The sequence below is a fragment of the Mobula birostris genome, chromosome 16 (genome assembly GCF_030028105.1).
Source record: "Mobula birostris isolate sMobBir1 chromosome 16, sMobBir1.hap1, whole genome shotgun sequence".
Taxonomy (NCBI): domain Eukaryota; kingdom Metazoa; phylum Chordata; class Chondrichthyes; order Myliobatiformes; family Myliobatidae; genus Mobula; species Mobula birostris.
Window position 1 is genome coordinate 46,827,878 of NC_092385.1, and position 19,376 is coordinate 46,847,253.

Below are 19,376 nucleotides of genomic sequence, written 5' to 3' on the forward strand. Positions count from 1 at the left end.
TCATACCTTTTCCACACTGCAACAGTCACTGATCGATCCTCTAAAAATCCACCTTTCTGTGGGCATAACAAAGCTCATCCAATGACCAAAATCACGTGTCTGTCTGTCTACCAGCTGACCTTCTATTTATCTCAGCATGCTGAACACCAGCTGTCCATCAAGTAGCTCCTCCCTTCTCTCTCTGTAGGAACTCAGAAGCTGGCAGTGTCCTTGCAGACATTCCAAACAAACTGTGAGCAGTCTTCACCTCTCTCTCTCTTAACAGCAAGTTGTTTGTGCTGTACAGCTCTCTCCCTCTTTAAAAGCATAGTTCATAAAGGATAATTCAGGATCCCGTCACACCTGTGATAGTGCTCTATGTAGATGTGCTCAATGGTGGAGAGGGCTTTACGCATGATGAACTGGGCCATATCCATTACTTTTTGTAAGCTCTAAAGATCTATCCTGGGCTCAACATAATGGTGCAATTATGAAGAATCCACCCCAGCATCTATACTTCATTTGGAGTTTGAGGAGATTTGGTATGTCACTAAAGATGAGCTAATTTCTACCGATGTACCGTGGAGAGCATTCTAACTGATTGCATCACCATCTGACATGGAAGGGATACACAGAATTAGAAAAGGCTGCAGATGGTTGTAAACTCAGCCAGCTTCAGCATGGTCACTAACTTCCCCTGCATCAACATCATTTTCAAAAGACAATGGCTCAAAAAGATGGTATCCATCATTAAAGATGGTTGGTATTTGCAGGATTCCCTGTGAATGTGGAGCAGCTTACATCAGCCAGCTGAGAAGAATGGTGGAAACCCACTTCAAAGAACACAGGAGCTGTATCTGCATGGGTTAGCAGAACATTGAATTCACAATGGATATAGGATTGTCTTTGATGGCATATAACTACTGTGCTGTGCCAATGGCTTTTGAGACCACCTGGTGAAGGAAGCCATTGAAATAAAACTAACAAAGATGAAGGTCTCACTTTAAGTAAGAACTGGCGTTCGATTGTAAATAAGGTGGGACAGCAGAAATCTGATTGGATGAGGACTAACCAATCAACAGGAACAGACAACAAGGGTATAAATACCAACAGACTAGACATGCCCAGGCATCATCCTTGATGAAGGTGGCAGAGTTTGTCATCGAAATGTTGGTGAAATCGATACCTTTACCTGGCTGGAAGCCGAGTTTATTTGTCATAAGGTCAGGTGCATCAGATTTACAGTGGAGTAAACAGAATTACAGGGACAGGAGAGAGGAGCTGGCCAAAGTTGATTAGAAGGGGATACTACCAGGGATAATGCCAGAACAGCAATGGCTGGAGTATCTGGGAACTATTCAGAAGGCGCAGGGTAGGTACATTCCAAAGATGAAGAAGTATTCTAAAGGGACGATTAGACATCCATGGGTGACAAAGGAAGTCAAAACAGACAGGAAAAAATCAAAAGGGAGGTTATAAAATATAGCAAAGATTAGTGGGATATTAGAGGTTTGGGAAGCTTTAAAAACCAACAGAAGACAACTAAAAAACACATAAGGAGAGAAAATCAGAATCATGTTTAATATCACAGGCATATGTCACGAAATTTGTTGTTCTGTGGCCACAGTACATTGCAAAACATAATAATGAAAACTGTAAATTACAGTATCTATCTATACATATATATATATATATATAGATTAGATTGGATTAGATTATGAGGACATGCAGTCCTCTTTTATTGTCATTTAGTAATGAATGCATTAAGAAATGATACAATATTCCTCCAGTGTGATATCACAGAAACGCAGGACAGACCAAAACTGAAAAACTAACAAAAACCACATAATTATAACATATAGTTACAACAGTGCAACAATACCATGACTTGATGAAGAACAGGCCATGGCACAGTAAAACAGTTCAAAGTCTCTCAAAAGTCCCACAGACAGGAGAAGGAAGAAAACTCTCCCTGCCATGCCCGACCACAGTCCAACTCTGAATTGTCCGAAAACTTCGAGCTCCGATCAGCCCTCTGATACCGAGTACCGAGCACCATCTCTATCCGAGTGCTTTGACCACAATCTCAGTCGCCAGCAGCAGGCAAAGCCGGGGATTTTGGGGCCTTCCCTCCGGAGATTCTCGATCACACAGTAGCAGCAGCAGCGAACCGGCATTTCAGAAATTTCTCCAGATGTTCCTCTGTGCTTTCACATCTGTCTCCATCAAATCAGAATTGTCCACAGCCCCTATTTAACAGATACGATATCATTTCACCGGAGAGCAGCACGCGCTGCGTCGCGCTGCCATCTTCTCCTCCCGCACTAGTTAAATATATGTAGGTAAATTAAGTAAGTAGTGCAAAAAGAGAAAAAGAAAAGTAGTGAGGTATTGTTCATGGGTTCAATGTCCATTCAAAAATCTGATGGCAAGGGGCAAGAAGCTGTTCCTCAATCTTTGAGTGTGTGCCTTCAGGCTCCTGTACCTCTATCCTGATGGCAGCAAAGAGAAGAGCGCATGTCCTGAATAATGGGACTCATTAATGATGGACGCCATCTTTTCGACACAGTATGCAGCCAGTTAGAATGCTCTCCACAGTACATTTGTGGAAATTCGTGAGTGTCTTTGGTGACATAACAATCTCTCAAACTTCTAAGGAAATATAGCCATAGTTGTACCTTCTTTGTAACTGCATCTATATGTTGGGCTCAGGATAGAGCCTCAGTGATATTAACACCCAGGAACTTGAAATTGTTTATCCTTTACAAAAAAAAAAAAAAAATCATGTCCTTTCTGAAGTCCACATTTAATTCCTTGGTCTTACTGACATTGAGTACAAGGTTGTTGCTATGATACAACTCTACGAAATGATATATCTCATCACCATCTGAAATTCTGCCAACAATAGTTGTGTCATCAGCAAATTTATGGATGGTATTTGAGCTGTGCGTAGCCACACAGACACAGATGCAGAGAGAGTAGAGCAGTGGGCTAAGCACAGATCGTTGAGGTGTGCCAGCATTGATTATCAGTGAGGTGGAGATATTACTTCCGATCCAAATAGAAGGCGAGGATCCAGTTGCAGAGGGAGGTACAGAGGCTCAGGTTTTGGAGCTTTTTGATTAGACCTGTAGGAATGATTGTTTTAAACACTGAGCTGTAGTCAAACAGCAGCCTGACGTAAGTATTAATATTGTCCAGAAAGGATGAAATATGAAGGTAAGCTAGCTTAAAATATCAAAGAGGATGATATTTTTCTGATATATAAGGAGTAAAAGAGAGGTAAGAGTGGGTATTTAACTGCTGGAAAGTGTTGCTGGAAAGGTAGTAATGGGGGACAAAGAAATGGCAGATGAACCTAATTAGTATTTTGTGTCAATGATCACTGTGGAAGTCACCAGCAGTATGCTTGAAATTCAAGAGTATCAGGGGCTCAAGTAAGTGTAGTTGCTATTACTAAAGAGAATGTGCTTGGGAAGCGGAAAGATTTGAAGATAGATAAGTCACCTGGACCAGATGGTATACATCCCTGATTTCTGAAAGAGGTAGATAAAGAGATTGTGGAGGCATTATAAGCAATGTAAGGAGTAATATAAGCAACATAGGGCATTATAAGGAGTACCATAATCAAGGCAGATGAACTTAGAGCGTGGATCAAAGCATGGAACTATGTGGCTGTCTCAGAGATTTGGATGTCTTAGGAGCAGAAATGGCTGCTGAGTCTGCTGGGTTTCAGATGTGTTAAAAAGAACAGGGAAGGAGGTAAAAGAGGTGGGGGAGTGGCATTACTATTCAGGGATAGTATCACATGGCTGCAGAAAAGGAGGAAGTCATGAAGGTATTGTCTACTGTTATTGTGGGTGGAAAGGGGCAATAACTTTTTTATAAACTCCCCTCCCAATAGTAACAGAGACATCGAGGAGCAGATGGGAAGGCAGATCTGGTCCCTTCACTACGGGAAGGATGTGGAGACTATAGAGAGAGTGCAGAAGAGATTTACAGGGATGTTGCCTGGATTGGAGAGCATGCCTTATGATAACAGGGTGAGTGAACTTAGTCTTTTCTCCTTTGAGCAATGAGGATGAGATGTGATCTGATAGAGGAGTATAAGATGATGAGAGGCATTGACAATGTAGATAGCCAGAGGCTTTTTCCCAGGGTTGAAACGGCTAACACAAGGGGGCATAGTTTTCAGGTGCTTGGAATTAGGTACTAGGGGGATGTCAGAGGTAAGTTTTTCACACAGAGAATGGTGGGAGCATGGAATGCACTGCTAGTGAAGGTGGTAGAGGCAGATACAGTAGGGTCTTTTAAGAGACTCTCAGGTACATGGAGCTTAGAAAAATAGAGGGCTATGCAGTAGGGAAATTCTAGGCACTTTCTAGAGTAGGTTACATGGTTGGCACAACACTGTGGGCCGAAGAGCCTGTATTGTACTGTAGATTTCTATTTCTATATCAGATTCTGGAACTATGTAATAATAATAGGGTTCTTGTGATGGGTGATTTTAATTTTCCTAATACTGACCAGCACCTTAGAGTAGTGGTCCCCAACCACCGGGCCACAAAGCATGTGCTACCGGGCCATGAGGAAACGATATAATTTGGCGATATGAAATGATATGAGTCAGCTGCACCTTTCCTCATTCCCTGTCACACCCACTGTTGAACTTTAACGCACATGAGGTCATCAGTGACCCAAGACGTGCAAAGGAATGGGACCATGACCCATTTGTGAATGTCCCCGGTGAATCATGCATGTCAGCATGGGAAAAAAGATCAACTTCTCGAGCTTGCAAATGACGGTGGGCTGAAAAGTCTGTTTGACATAACGTCTCTGCTGGCATCCTGGATCAAAGTCAAGGCTGAATATCCTGAGATGGCCACAAAAGCACTGAAAACGTTGCTTCCATTTCCAACATCATATCGCTGCGGGAAGTGGAGTTTTCTGCAATGAATGCAACGAAAACTAAATTACGGAATAGACGGGACATAAGGAATCCCCTTCGGGTATCACTGTCTCCCATAACCCCGCGATGCGACCATCTTGTTGCAGGAAAACAAGCCCAGGGCTCCCACTGATTCAATGATATTGGTGTGTTGCAATGATTTTATATGTTCATATGGGGAAAATATGCGCTGTGTGCTTAATATCCAAACATTACTTAAATGTTATGATGCTATTGACTTATAAGTGACTTATAATTTAGTGGTCCCCAACCTCTGGGCCACGAAGAATTCAGCGGTACAGTGGTAGCCAGAACGCACCCAGCACACCTTTAAGAAAAAAGCCAAAATAAACAAGCTAATTAATTAAGTGCCGCCCGGCACGTAAATGTCGGCCCAGATCAGAGGCGATTGGGTGGTACCTAATCAATTAGCTTGTTTATTTCGATTTTTTTCTTAAAGGTGTGCTGGGTGCGTTCCAGCCACCGTTGTACCGCTGCATTCTTCGCAGCAATATATCGGTCCACGGCCCAGAGGTTTGGCACCACTGTTATAATTGACTTATCACTATATTCATGCGAGGAAAATATGCTCTGTGTGTTTAATGTTAAATTCGTTAGATAATCCCCTTTAGAAACGAAATTGAGTGTATTAGCCACTTATAAGTGACTTATAGTTGACTTATCACCTATATTCCAGTCGTGATTAACACAGTGAACACACCGCACCCACCTCCCTGGGGTTGGCCAGTCTGCAAGAATATTGTCAATATTAAACTGGTCCGCGGTGCAAAAAGGTTGGAGACCCCTGCCTTAGAGCAAGGTTTTAGATGGGGTGGAGTTTGTTAGGTGTGTTCAGGAAGGTTGCCTGATGCAATATGTAGATAAACCAACTAGAGGAGAGGCCATACCTGATCTGGCATTGGGAAAGGAACTTGGTCAGGTGTCACATCTCTCAGGAAGTCAGAGAGCATTTTGAAGGTAGAGATCACAACTCCATCTTCTTTACCATAGTGCTGGAGAGGGAAAGGACTAGACAATTTGGAAAAACATTTAATTGGGGAAATATGATGCTATTAGGCAGTAACTTGGGAACATAAATTGTGAGCAGATGGTCTCAGGGAAATGCACAGCAGAAATCTGACAAATGTTCAGGGAATATTTGCATGGCATTCTGCATAGGTATGTTCCATTGAGGCAGGGAAAGGATGGTAGGGTAAAAGAACCATGGTGTACAAAGGTTGTAGAAAATCTAGTTAAGAAGAAAAGAAAAACTTACAAAAGGTTCAAGAAACTTGGTACTGTTAGAACACTAGAAAATTACAAGGTTGCCAGGAAAGAGATCAGGAATGAAATTGGGGAGCAAGAAGGGGCCATGAGAAGGCCTTGGTGAGGCGGATTAAGGAAAACCCCAAGGCATTCTACAAGTATGTGAAGAGCAAGAGGATGACCTGTGTGAGAATAAGACGCAGGAGCAATAGTGGAGAAATGTTCAAGGAACCGGAGGAGATAGCAAGGTACTTAATAAATGCTTTGCTTCAGTATTCACCAGTTAAAAGGACCTTGGCAATTGTGAGGATGACTTATAGTGGACTGAAACGCTTGAGTGTATAGATGTTAGGAAAGAGGATATGCTGGAGCTTTTGAAAGGCATAAAGTTAAATAAGTCACTGGAACCAGGCAAGATATACTCCAGGCTACTGTGGGAAGTGAGGGAGGAGATTGCTGAGCCTCTGGCGATGATCTTTGCATCATCAATAAGGACAGAAGAAGTGACAGGGGATTGGAAGGTTGCACACTTTGTTCCCCTGTTCAAGAAAGGGAGTAGGGATAATCCAGGACGTTATAGACCGGTGAGTCTCACTTCAGTGGTGGGCAAGTTGTTGGAAAAGATACTGAGAGGAAGGAATTATGAGCATTTGGAGAGACATAATCTGATTAGGGTTAGTCAGCATGGCTCTGTCAAAGGCAAGTCAATCTTTATGAACCTGATTGAATTCTTTGATGATGTAACAAAACACATTGATGAAGCTAGAACAGTGGACGGATATGGATACAGTACATGGATTTCAGTAAAGCATTTGATAAGGTTCCCTATGCAATGCTCGTTCAGAGAGTATTGAGGCATGAGATGCAAGGTGACCTTGCTTTGTAGATTCAGAATTGGCTTGCCCACAGAAGGCAAAGAATGGTTTTAGATGATTTGTATTCTGCATGGACGGTGATGACTAGTGGTGTTCAGCAGGGATCTGTTCTGGGACCCCTCCTTTTTGTGATTTTTATAAATAACCTGTATAAGGAGGTTGAAGGGTGTGTTAGTAAGTTTGGTGATGACGCAAAAGTTGGGGGTGTTGTGGATAGTCTGGAGGATTGTCAGAGGTTACAGCGCGACATCGATAGAATGCAAGACTGGGCTGAGAAGTAGCAGATGGAGTTCAACCCAGAGAAGTGTGAAGTTGTTCATTTCGGTAGGTCAAATTTGAAAACAGAATATAATACTAATGGTAAGACTCTTGGCAGTGTGGAGGATCAGCGAAATCTTGGGGTACTTGTTCATAGGACACTCAAAGCTGCTGCGCATGATGTTGTTAAGAAGGCGTATGATGTGTTGGCCTTCATCAACCTTGGAATTGAGTTCAAGAGGCGTGGGGTAATGGTACACCTATATCAGACCTTAGTTAGACCCCACTTGGGGTACTGTGTTCAGTTCTGGTCACCACACTACGGGAAGGATGCAGATACTATAGAAAGAGTGCAGAGGAGATTTACAAGGATGTTGCCTGGATTGGAGAGCTTGCCTTATGAGAATGAACTTGGCGTTTTCTCCTTGGAGCGACAGAGGATGCGAGGTGACCTGATAGAGGTGTATAAGATGATGAGAGGCATTGATCGTGTGGATAGCCAGAGGCTTTTCCCAGGGTTGAGATAGCTAACATGAGGGGACATAGTTTTAAGATGCCTGGAAGGAGATACAAGAGGGATGTCAAAGGTAAATTCTTCACACAGAGAGTGGTGGGTGCATGGAGTGCACTGTCAGTAACAGTGGTAGAGGTGGTAGATAGGTACAAGGAGCTTACAAAAATGAGGGCTATGCAGTAGGGATAGAAAATTCAGAGGGATATCAGAGTTGCAAAGGGATTTGGGAGTACTTGTACAGGATTCCCTAAAGGTTAACTTGCAGTCAGCATAAGGAAGGCAAATGCAAAGATAGCATTCATTTCGAGAGGACTAGAATATAAGAGCAAGGATGAGCTTTTATAAGGCATTGGTCAGACTGCACTTGGAGTACTGTGAGCAGTTTTGGACCCCTTATCAAAGAAAATATGTGCTGGTGTTGGAGAGGGTCCAGAGAAGGTTCACGAGAATGATTCTGAGAATGAAAGGGTTAATGTCTGAAGAACACTTGATGAGGGCCTGTACTCACTAGAGTTTTAAAAAATGAGTGGGGATCTCTTTGAAAGTTATTGATTATTGAAAAGCCTAGACAAAGGGGATGTGCAGAGGATGTTTCCTATAGTTGGGGAGTCTAGGGCCAGAGGGCACAGCTTCAAAATAGAGGGATTTCCTTTTAAAACAGAGATGAGAAGGATTTTTTTTTTAGCCAGAGGGTGGTGAATCTGTGGAATTCATTACCATGGATGGCTGTGGAGACCAAGTCATTGAGTAAATTTAAAGTAGAAGTTAATAGGTTCTTGATTAGTCAGGGTGTCAAAGGTTACGGGGAAAGGCAGGAGAATGGGGTTGACAGGATTAATAAATCAGCCATGATGGAATGGCGGAGCAGAATTACGGTAATATAATGCAAGGAAAAACAGTATTGACTGTAAGAGTGAACCCTCCTTCCCTGATGCTCTAAACCATTTTTATGTATGCCTCGAGGCATGTAACACAGTGTTAGCTAGCCACGAAAGCTTCCCTGCTCCCAGCTGAGCAGTAACTGTCTGTAACAACAGCAGACATGAGAAGGACTCTGCAGAGAGTCAACCCCCAAAAGATAAACGGGCCAGACGGCATCCCAGGCCGAGTACTCAGGATGTGTGCACACCAGCTCACTGACATCTTCAACACATCACTCATCCAGGCTGCTGTCCCCACACGCCTCAAATCAGCCTCCATTATCCCTGTACCAAAGAACTCTACACCTTCAGAAATAAATGACTACCACCCAGTGGCACTGACGTCAATCATCATGAAGTGCTTTGACTGACTGTTAATGGCATACATCGAAAACTCCATTCCTGCCACATTGGACACTTACCAATATACCTACCAACAGAAATGCTCTACGCCAGATCGATTATGCACCTGGCTCTGAGACACTTATGTCAGAATGCTGTTCCTGGATTTCATGTTTGGCATTCAACACTATTGTCCCACAATCTTTGATGAACAAACTTCTATTCCTTGATCTAAAGGTGCCACTGTGCAAATGGGTGTTGGACATCCTAAACAACAGACCTCTGATAGCCAAGATGCACAACTGGTCCTCCCACCCCATCATAATCAACACAGGTCCCCCCCCCCCCCAGGGCTGTGTGCTGAGCCCACTGGTTTACATTCTGCCCTCACATGACTGCACAGCCAAGCACATGAGTAATCACAATTTCAAATACGCAGATGCCATGACAGTGGGGGGGGGAGCTCATCGCCAACAACGATGGAATAGCCTACAGAGAGGAAGTGGAAGAGCTAGAGGCCTGGCTCAATGTTAACAAGACAATTGATTTCTGGAGAACTCACACCACACACGCCCCTCTTAACATCAATGGCACAGCAGTGGAAGATGCAAGGATTTTCTAAGTCTTGAGAATGCACATCTTGCACAACCTCTCATGGTCCCAAAAAAATTATACACAATCAGGAAAGCTAAACAATGCTTCTACTTTCTGAGGAGTCTGAAGAACACTGGGCAATGCACATCTATATTCATGTAATTCTGCAGATTAGCAGCAGAGGGCATCCTACCCAGCTGCACCACTGCATTGTAATGGACCAGAAGGCTCTACAACGGGTAGTCAAAACTATCCAATACCTCAGAGTGCATGCCAGGGCCACTAGACTTAAAAAGTTACTTTCCTCAAGCAGTATGGGTGATCAAACATCTCCACTCGCTAATCCATCCCATGAGACCCCCACCACCATTACTATATCACTTCCTGTCAGTCACCTTATGTACTGACACTCCTGGGCCTCGCATCACTTTATGAATGAACATACAATCAATCTATGTATATAAGCAATCTTACATATTTATACATGGCCTCTTGTGCCAAGATAAGGCCACCCACGGGGTGAGCAGCAACATTTATATTCTATCTAGGTATATTCCAACCTGATGGCATGAATATTGATTTCTCCTTCCAGTAAAAAAATTCCCCTCCACCCTTCCTCTGTTCCCCTCTTTGACTTTTTACTTCCTCTCACCTGCCTATACTTCCCCCGAGTCCCCTTCTCCTTCCCTTTCCCCTATAGTCCACTCTCCTCTCCTATCAGATTCCTTCTTCTCCCGCCCTTGACCTTTCCTACCCACCTGGCTTCAATTATCACCTCTTATCCAGCTAGCCTCTTTCCCCTCCCCCCTCTTTTTAATTCTGGCATCTTCCTTCTCTGTCCTAAAGAAAGGTCCTGGCCCGAAACATTAATGGTTTATTCTTCTCCATAGATGCTGCCTGACCCGCTGAGTTCCTTTGGCGTTTTGTGTGTATTACACAGTATCTATTGTTTAATACTGTTATAGTGTTCTTTATCTGTGTTTTTTTTATCCGGAGTAACAATTATTTCATTCTCCTCTACACTAGTGTACTGGAAATGTCATTAAACAATCTTGAATCTTGATCCTGCAAAACATCCTGCAGGGGGTCCAAATGGCTCAAAAAGAATTGGCAATTTTGCTTTTCAATCTTGCCAAGTCCTTCGACTGAATGGGACTTAAGCTTAAAATGGAAGCATTGAAAAGGATGAGGCTCCCAAAGAGACACTCACAACACGCTGGAGGAACTCAGCAGGTCGAGCAGCATCCGTGGAAAAGATCGGTCGACGTTTCGGGCCGGAACCCTTCGTCAGGACTGTAGAGGGAAGGGGCAGAGGCCCTATAAGGAAGGTGGGGGGAGGGAGGGAAGGAGAAGACTGGTCTTAAATTCAATCCCTCTAGCAATGAAGGACAACATTCCTTTTGCCTTCTTGATAACCTGCTGCACCTGCAAACCAACCTTTTGCGATTCATGCACAAGCACTCCCAAGTCCTTTGGCACAACAGCATGCTGCAATCTTTTACTTTTTAAATAATAATCTGATCTTCCATTTTTCCTTCCAAAGTGGATGACCTCACATTTACCAACATTGTACTCCATCTGCCATACCCTTGCCCATTCACTTAACGTATTTATATCTCTCTGCAGATGCGCCATATCCTCTGCACGTTTACTTTTCAATTCAATTTAGTGTCATCAGCAAACATAGATACACTACAGTCGGTACCCTCTTCCAGATCGTTAATGTATATCGTGAACAGTTGCAGGCCCAGCACCGACCTCTGCAGCATGCTGCTCACCAATGATTGCCAACCAGAGTAAAAGCCATGTACCCCAAATCTCTGCTTTCTATTTGTTCACCAATCCTCTATCCATGCTAATAAATCACCCCCAACTCTATGCATCCTTATCTTATGGATAAGACTTTTATGTCACACCTTATCAAATGCCTTCTGGAAATCCAAGCAAATAACGTCCACCTGTTCCCTTCTATCCACTGTGCTCATTACATCCTCAAAGAACTCCAACAAGTTTGTCAAACAGGACTTGTCTTTGCTGAATCCATTCTGTGTCTGCATGATGGATCCATTTCTTTCCAGATGCCTCGCTATTTCTTCTTTAATGATAGCTTCAAGCATCTTCCCAACTACAGACATTAAACTAACAGGTCTGTAGTTATCTGCTTTTTGCCTACATCCTTATTTGAACAGTAGCATGACACTCACCCTCACTGTGGACTTGTACACAATTACCTTAGTGGAGATTGTAAAGGAGAAAACAAACCCATTAATCATGAGCGGTATCAAGCAGAGAGACACATGGCCCCAATCCTTTTCAAAATTGTGACAGAACCACTCAAATACACACTAGAGAGAGAAGGGGGAGAAGTCCAAATATATTCAGATGAAGAGAATATCAGCCACTGATGATGTCATTATCTTAAGTGACTCTTACATTGAATGATAAACAATGTGAAGATCTTGCAAAGCGTTTGCTGAGGCACGGGCCTTCAAGTGAACATGAAAAGGAGTTTCATGTGATCTACAAATGGAAAATCTTTGGCTGTAACAGTTATGAATAATGGGTGATTAATAAGGCTGGAATCAAATACTTAAAACTTCACAGAACCAGGAGAGATTGAAAAATATCTTAGAGTGAGAATGGACCCATGGAGTGGAGTCACAGTGGAGAGCTGGTAGGAGAAACTCAACAGCAGGTTCCCGAACCTGAGGGCTATTTGAAGTCTATGCCAAAATTGGAAGTGAAAAACCCTTATGATATCTAAGGTATATGATCACCTGATACTCAGGAGGCTTTGTAAAACTGTCTAAAAGAACTAGATAACCTAATTAGGAGGATGGTAAGAGAGATGCTCTATCTCCCCACAAAACCCATAAGCAAGGAAAAGAGGTGGAGGACTCGATCTACCAAATTAGAAGTATAGAAGCTAGCTGCTATCATTATGAAGAGGTTGTCCTTTGAACTTTCTACTGATGTGGTAATAAAAGCCTTGTTCAGTATGGATGGTAGAATAAATGACTGAGGTGGACAAGCTGAAATCACTAAAAGTCCTCAAAGAGTTAGAGATCTTCCAACATCGAAGTCGAAGATCGGTACCATCGGCTATGCCATCAGAGGGTGAAGTGGTGACACAGGGAATGTGCTTCGGGTCAGAAAGTAATAAAAGATCTAAATCCCAAATCTTCATGGGGAATGGAGATTCTGCAAAGTCCAAAAAATGGGTCAGCCTTGCCTATCAAGGCTCAGGCATCAAGGCTTCCAGTGAAAAAAAATGATCAAACTCTTGACTCCAAAATAACACAGTGCAAGACACATAAAATCATAAATGCCCTTCAACTTCAGTGTAACTTCTACCCAAAGCTATGACAGACCAGAAAAGATGCAGACAATGCAAGAATGTCAATAGAACTCTCCTACACCTATCAAGACTTGATATAAAAAGGGCATGAATCAACTACCATAACACGATTGTGGACTGTTTGAAAAAAAAGCCAGATGATACAGGTGGATTCCATACATCAAACCACATCTTCAAAGGATAGAGCCTTGTAGAATCTTCATCCTCATTAAAAACAAGGAAGTTGCAGCAATCTGATAATCAGACGCTCAGACACAAGGATAACAATCAGTCCATATGGAAGGCATAGCAAGATGGAGAATAGCAACATATTAAAACAAATACAAGACCTCATGAAAGGTAACAAGATAAATTTCCTTCGATTCATCATTGGTTCCTGAAGACTTTGGCCAAAAGAAAATGACAATCTGATGGCGTTTCTGAGGATCAAAAGATTCACGTTATTTGTAAAGCTCATCTGCAATTTCACCGTCAGATTGACAGTAGACATCTTACCAATGTTTGATGTATTGTGCTACGTTATTTGATGGATTATATTAAATAAACAGAACCATTTGATGGATTGTTTTAAATAAAGTAAACCTTTACTTGGGCAAATCACGGGCACTCCCGATCTTATTCCATCCAGCCCCCATATTTTCAGTATGATACTAGGTTGAGACCCATAATGTATATGTGGCACATTAAATCATGGAAAATGCACCCAGCTATGAGTGTGTCAAATGGCCAAACACCTTATCATCTAACTACAATGCATAACGAATGGATGAATAAGATTGTCACTGCTCCTGCCTTCACTTGTTCTACACCTCTCACATCTCTTCACAGTGCCAGACTAGTTGAACTCAGTAGGGTTTTCTTTTCCTGTTGATTCTACCAGGCCCATTCCCTTGGCTGTTGCTAAGACGCATACCAAGATTACTTTTACTGGAGGTTGTCAGCTCAGTGGAAGATGCTCTTTTAGTGCCTGAAACTTGCTGGTTTTCCTGTGTAAGAAGCTTTCCGCAACTGATACTTGCAGACAAGCAACTGCCAGTTTAAGGACTATTTGTTAAGGGAGTCACTGAAGCTTTCTGCCACCATCACAAGGGACGCCTGCCATCAGCCACGGATGGTTTGGACCCTATGTAATAAAGGCTATTATTGATTACTTACTTCAGAATGAAAAAAAAAATGTCATGCTGACAGAATGCAAGATATATGTAATGATATGCTTAGTACAGTCACAGATAACAAATGAATGATCTGTATTGTATAATTGCAAATTTTTATAAAAAAATGTTTTTTAAACTCCTAAGCAAACGAACATTTCCTTAGTTCTCGATATACATCTTTCTCCAGTGTCTCTCTTATCTTGGTCACAGTATTTGAACTCACTTATTCTCATAAATTAAAGGAAATTATTAACCAAGTGCTATACAAATACAGTAGATGACCATTTGAACTAGCTCAAGATTCATTTCTGGAAAATTAAGAAATACAATAGAATTTACAAAAGTCTATATACAAGCAAAGACTTACAATTGATATGCAAAAAGATGAATTTTGCAAATAAAAGGTACTGAGAAGATGAGTTGTAAAGAGGCACTGAAAATGAGTGTGGGGGTTGCTGAATCACTTTAGAGTTGTGGTGAGAAAAGTCATCCACGCTAGTTCAGGAGCCTGATAGTTGTATGTACTTGAACCTGGTGGTGTAATACCCAAGTCTTCTGCACCTTTTACTGGATGGTTGTAGCGAGAAGAGAGCATGGCCTGGATAGTAGGATGACGGGTGCTGCTTTATTATGGCAGTCTTCCATGGAAATGTACTGAATGGGGCGGAGGGGGAGGGTTTTGGCTGTGAAGGACTGGGCTGTACCCACCACTTTATGTAGTGTTTTCCATTCTTGGGCTTTGGTGTTTCCATACCAGGCCACGACGCAACCAGTTATGATACTGTCCACTCAGCATCTATAGAAGCTTGTCGAAGTTTTTGGTGACCTGCAGAATTTACACAAACTTCTGAGAAAGTAGAGGTGACATTGATGATGATTATGAAGACACGTAGTCCTCTTTTATTGTCATTTAGCAATGCATGCATTAAGAAATGATACATTATTTCCTCCGGTGTGATATCACAAAACACAGGACAAACCAAGACTGAAAAAGCTGACAAAACCACATGATTATAACATATAGTTACAAACAATGTAACAATACCATAACTTGATGAAGAAGTCTGTGAGCACAGTAAAGTTCAAAGTTTCTCAAATGCCCCACATCTCTCGCAGACGGGAGAAGGAAGAAAAACTCTCCCTGCTATGCTGACCACAATCCGACTCTGAGTCATCTGAAAACTTTGAGCTCTGATCAGCTCTCCAACACCAAGTACCGAGCGCCATTTCTGTCCAAACAATTCGACCTCCTTCTCAGTCGCCAACAGCAGGCAAGGCCGGGGATTTTGAGGCCTACCCTCCGAAAGACTCACGACCACACAGTAACGACAGCAGCGAACGGGCGTTTCAGAAATTTCTCCAGATGTTCCTCTGTACTTTCACGTCCATTCTCCATCAAATCAGAATTGTCCAAGGCCCCTATTTAACGGATACAATATCATTTTCACCGGAGAGCTGCACACGCGCAGCGCACTGCCATCTCCTCCTCTCACCTTAGCCTTTATTGTGCCTTTATTTATGATGCCACTTAAATGCTGGTTACCAGCAGGTCCTCTGACATGTTAACATCAAGGAATTTAAAGCAATTGAACCTCTAATTAAAGCAATAAGAGATAAAGCAATTAACTCTAATCCTCTAATGAGGACTGGCTCATGGACCTCTGACAACCTGTAGTCAAAAATGAGCTCTTTGCTTTTGATGGCGCTGGTGTGGCACTACTTAACCCAATGTTCAATGTGCCTCTTATGTGCTGATTTGTCTGCAACTTTGATTTGGCCAACAAAACTGGTGTTGCCAGCAAACGTAACTACATCCTAGGAGCTATACTTCACCACACAATCATTGGGATGAACTGACTAAAGCTTTGTTGTGCACCTAGGTTGTTGAGGAGTGTAGAATTATTGTTGCCAATTCTGTACTAACTGGGGCCTGCCAGTGTATTAAGTGAGGATCGAGCTGCACAGGCAAGTACTGAGGTGCAGGTCTTGGAGCTTAGTGATACGCTCCGGGGGATTACGATGTTTAACATTATGCTGTGGTCAATGAAGAGCATCCTGATGTATGTATCTTCATGGTCCAAGTCTTAGAGAGCTGAGTGAAGTGTCATCTGCTGTTGACTTGTTATGACAGAAGGCAAATTGGACAGGACCTAATTCACTCCTCAGACAGGAATTAATATGATTCATGACCAGACTCTTGAAGCACTTCACAGCGGATGTAAGTGCTATTGGATAATAATCATTGTGACAGGTTACCACATTCTTCTTGGGTATGATTGAAGCCTACTTGAAGCAGGTGGGTAACTTCTTAGACTGTTGAAGCCATAGGTTTAAGATGTCCATAAATACTCCAGCACAACTCTTTATAATCAGCCGGGTGCACTGTCTGAGCCAAATGCTTTTGGTGGCTTCACCCTCCTGAAGTATGTTCTCATGTTGGCCTCAGAGACTGAAGTCACAGGATGGTCAAGGGCTGTGAGAATTTGTGAAGGTGCTTCTATGTTGTTGGTCGAATCACCTCCTACAACCTTGATTCTTTTCCCGTTTTGTGTTAACTAGCATAATTGCTACCTTCCCTTCTGCATCTTTTCTCCTACAATCTGCTGTCATAATTATGCACCATTTGAATGATTGCCAAATTCCCTCGTCTCTGATGGAGGGTCTCGACCCAAAATGGAGATGCTACCTGACCTGCTGAGCTCCTCTAGCATTTTGTGTGTGTGTTGCTATGGATTTCCTGCATTTTCAGATTTTCTTGTGTTTGTGATTTTCCCTCATTTCTAGCCTCCCTTTCCACTCCCGAGTGTTTGATGTGTTGTTGTTTTCCAAGTTCACCAATCTTACCTGAAACACTTTTAGGTGCCTGCTCTCTCACAGTAGGTGGATTTGATAGTCACAAATCACAACCAGTGAGATGTGAAAACAAACTAAGCTAACTATCCCTGCCCTGTCAGCAGCTTTTGACTTTCTGTGATGTCCAGAGTATTACTACTGGTATTGCACATATATACTGCATACTGTATGTTTTCCTTCTCTTTATTTTGCTTCAGTGTGCTTGCTCTAGGCTAAATAATTCATTTTAATTAAGCAAATGAGAAGGCTTGCCAGGGATTGGTATGGAAAGGAACATGAGCTATTTGTGATAATTAGTAATCAATGGATACTGAATTATACAACTCGTAGTGCAGCAGCCAGCAAATTACCTCCATTCAAGTCAGTTTAATTCCACTCTGCCTATTTCAATTCCAAAGAATGCCAAAGCAGATTGGGAGAAAAGTATTTCACTTTCCAAATTGGCAGATTATAACCTTCAGCAGTTAACACTGAAATCAACAATACTCATTCTGTCATCTCCTATTTCTAGCATTTGGTTTATTCCTCTACTCCTTTTAATCCTTTCAATATTTCAGACTTCATTTGAAACCTCTTTCTGACACCTAGCCCAGGCAGGTCTTTTGTTATTTATTAGCTGACACTACCCTCTGTGGACCAACATCACTCCCACCAGCCAATTTCTTCTGCTCACTACCTTATTATAAACATTCCCATTGTTCCCTCCAGCTCTCCTACCTTATGTTTCACCCTTTTCCCACTAATGAAAGATCATCAACCTAAAATGTTAGCCCTGATGTCCTCTCTTCCAACACTGCCTAATCTGCTGAATATTACCCATTTTCACTGTTGGATTTCAAACATCTGCGGTATTTTATTATTGGATCCCTGAAGCCTATTTCTCACTTGCAATGCAACTGCAGTACTCTTCAAATGTATTATACGAAAAACAAATAAAACTGTTTATTCAGATACTTCCTTGAAAATATTATTTTAAATACCAACTGATGTTCTTAAATTTGATTAATATCACAGTAGCTTTTTACTGGTAATTGCTACTATTATGTAGCTAAGTGTGAACCAAGCCACTCTTAATGTTATTTATCCTGTTAACAGCCATAAATATTTCAGTTGGAAACTCATGAATTCCAATTTAACCATGTCATAAAAATTCTGTAACAATTTCATATTTCATTAAAAATGAGCCAGACCTTTGCTTTGAACTCAATTGCTAACAAAAATCAATGCTACTGATGTTTATTTGCACCAGATTCCTTTATCATCTGGGATTAAGTTGCTGTCACACAAATTAATCCTTAGTTCACACTCACCACTTGTGATACTTCAACACTATTTTGCATCAGAAACTGCTGTGGCTCATTTCTTCCAATAATTGTCATTCATGTTGACAAAACTTTGCCACTACTAGTAAAAGTTTGAGAAGGAAGTATGTCAATGCCCTCTATAGTTCCATTAGAGAATCTGGTTTAGTGCAACGTGCATTCAACAGCATCCCCAGCTGGTACACAGTAAGACAGCACCAATTCATTCTCCTCTGTGAGCCATTGCATTCCAGTTTCTACACATCAGTGGTGCTCTCTACTGGTTTTCAGAGAGAATTACTAAATAGATGCCATGGTCCATGAGGTCTTTTTCTTTCTTGTCCATCAAAAATGTCACATTTCTCTGGTGACAATCATGTTTTAATACATTCAAGATTTTACCCTATGTGAGTAGTGTCCAAACAAAAATTGTGTTGGTATATTATCCAATTTCATGTTGGCATTTCATCTGCTGCCTAGGTGTGAAAGTGGCTAACAGTTTACCAGGAAATCCACCCCTCCTCCTGCTGTGGAGAAAATGTCACAATTGTTGCCAAACTGATGTGAGAACTTAAGTTTCTAAATAAGCCTGGGACAATTAACAGTTCAAAATTCAATATCTGTCATCATGAAGAAGTTCCTGAAGAATTCGAGCATCTTGCACCTTTGAGTAACAAGGAAAAGGCTTTCTAGTGTCAGCTGTTTGTAATTACCTTTCTGTTTGGCTGGTCAGAAGCCTGGACACTATTAAGTAAGTTTAATAACACTATTCCAACTATAATGTATTAATGGTGAATTAATTTAGAAATGCTTGCAATGATTTGATTTTTTGATTTTCATGGGGTATTCCAATACCATTCCAGTACAAACAGTACTAGAGTAATAAAGACACTGTGAATTGTTTTGATTAGTTGGATCTATTTGCCATTTAAGTACTCAACCTTCTAGATAACTTGCTCATTTACTCTATGGATCTTGAATGAGCACGGTCTCACTCCCAAGTACAGGACCTCC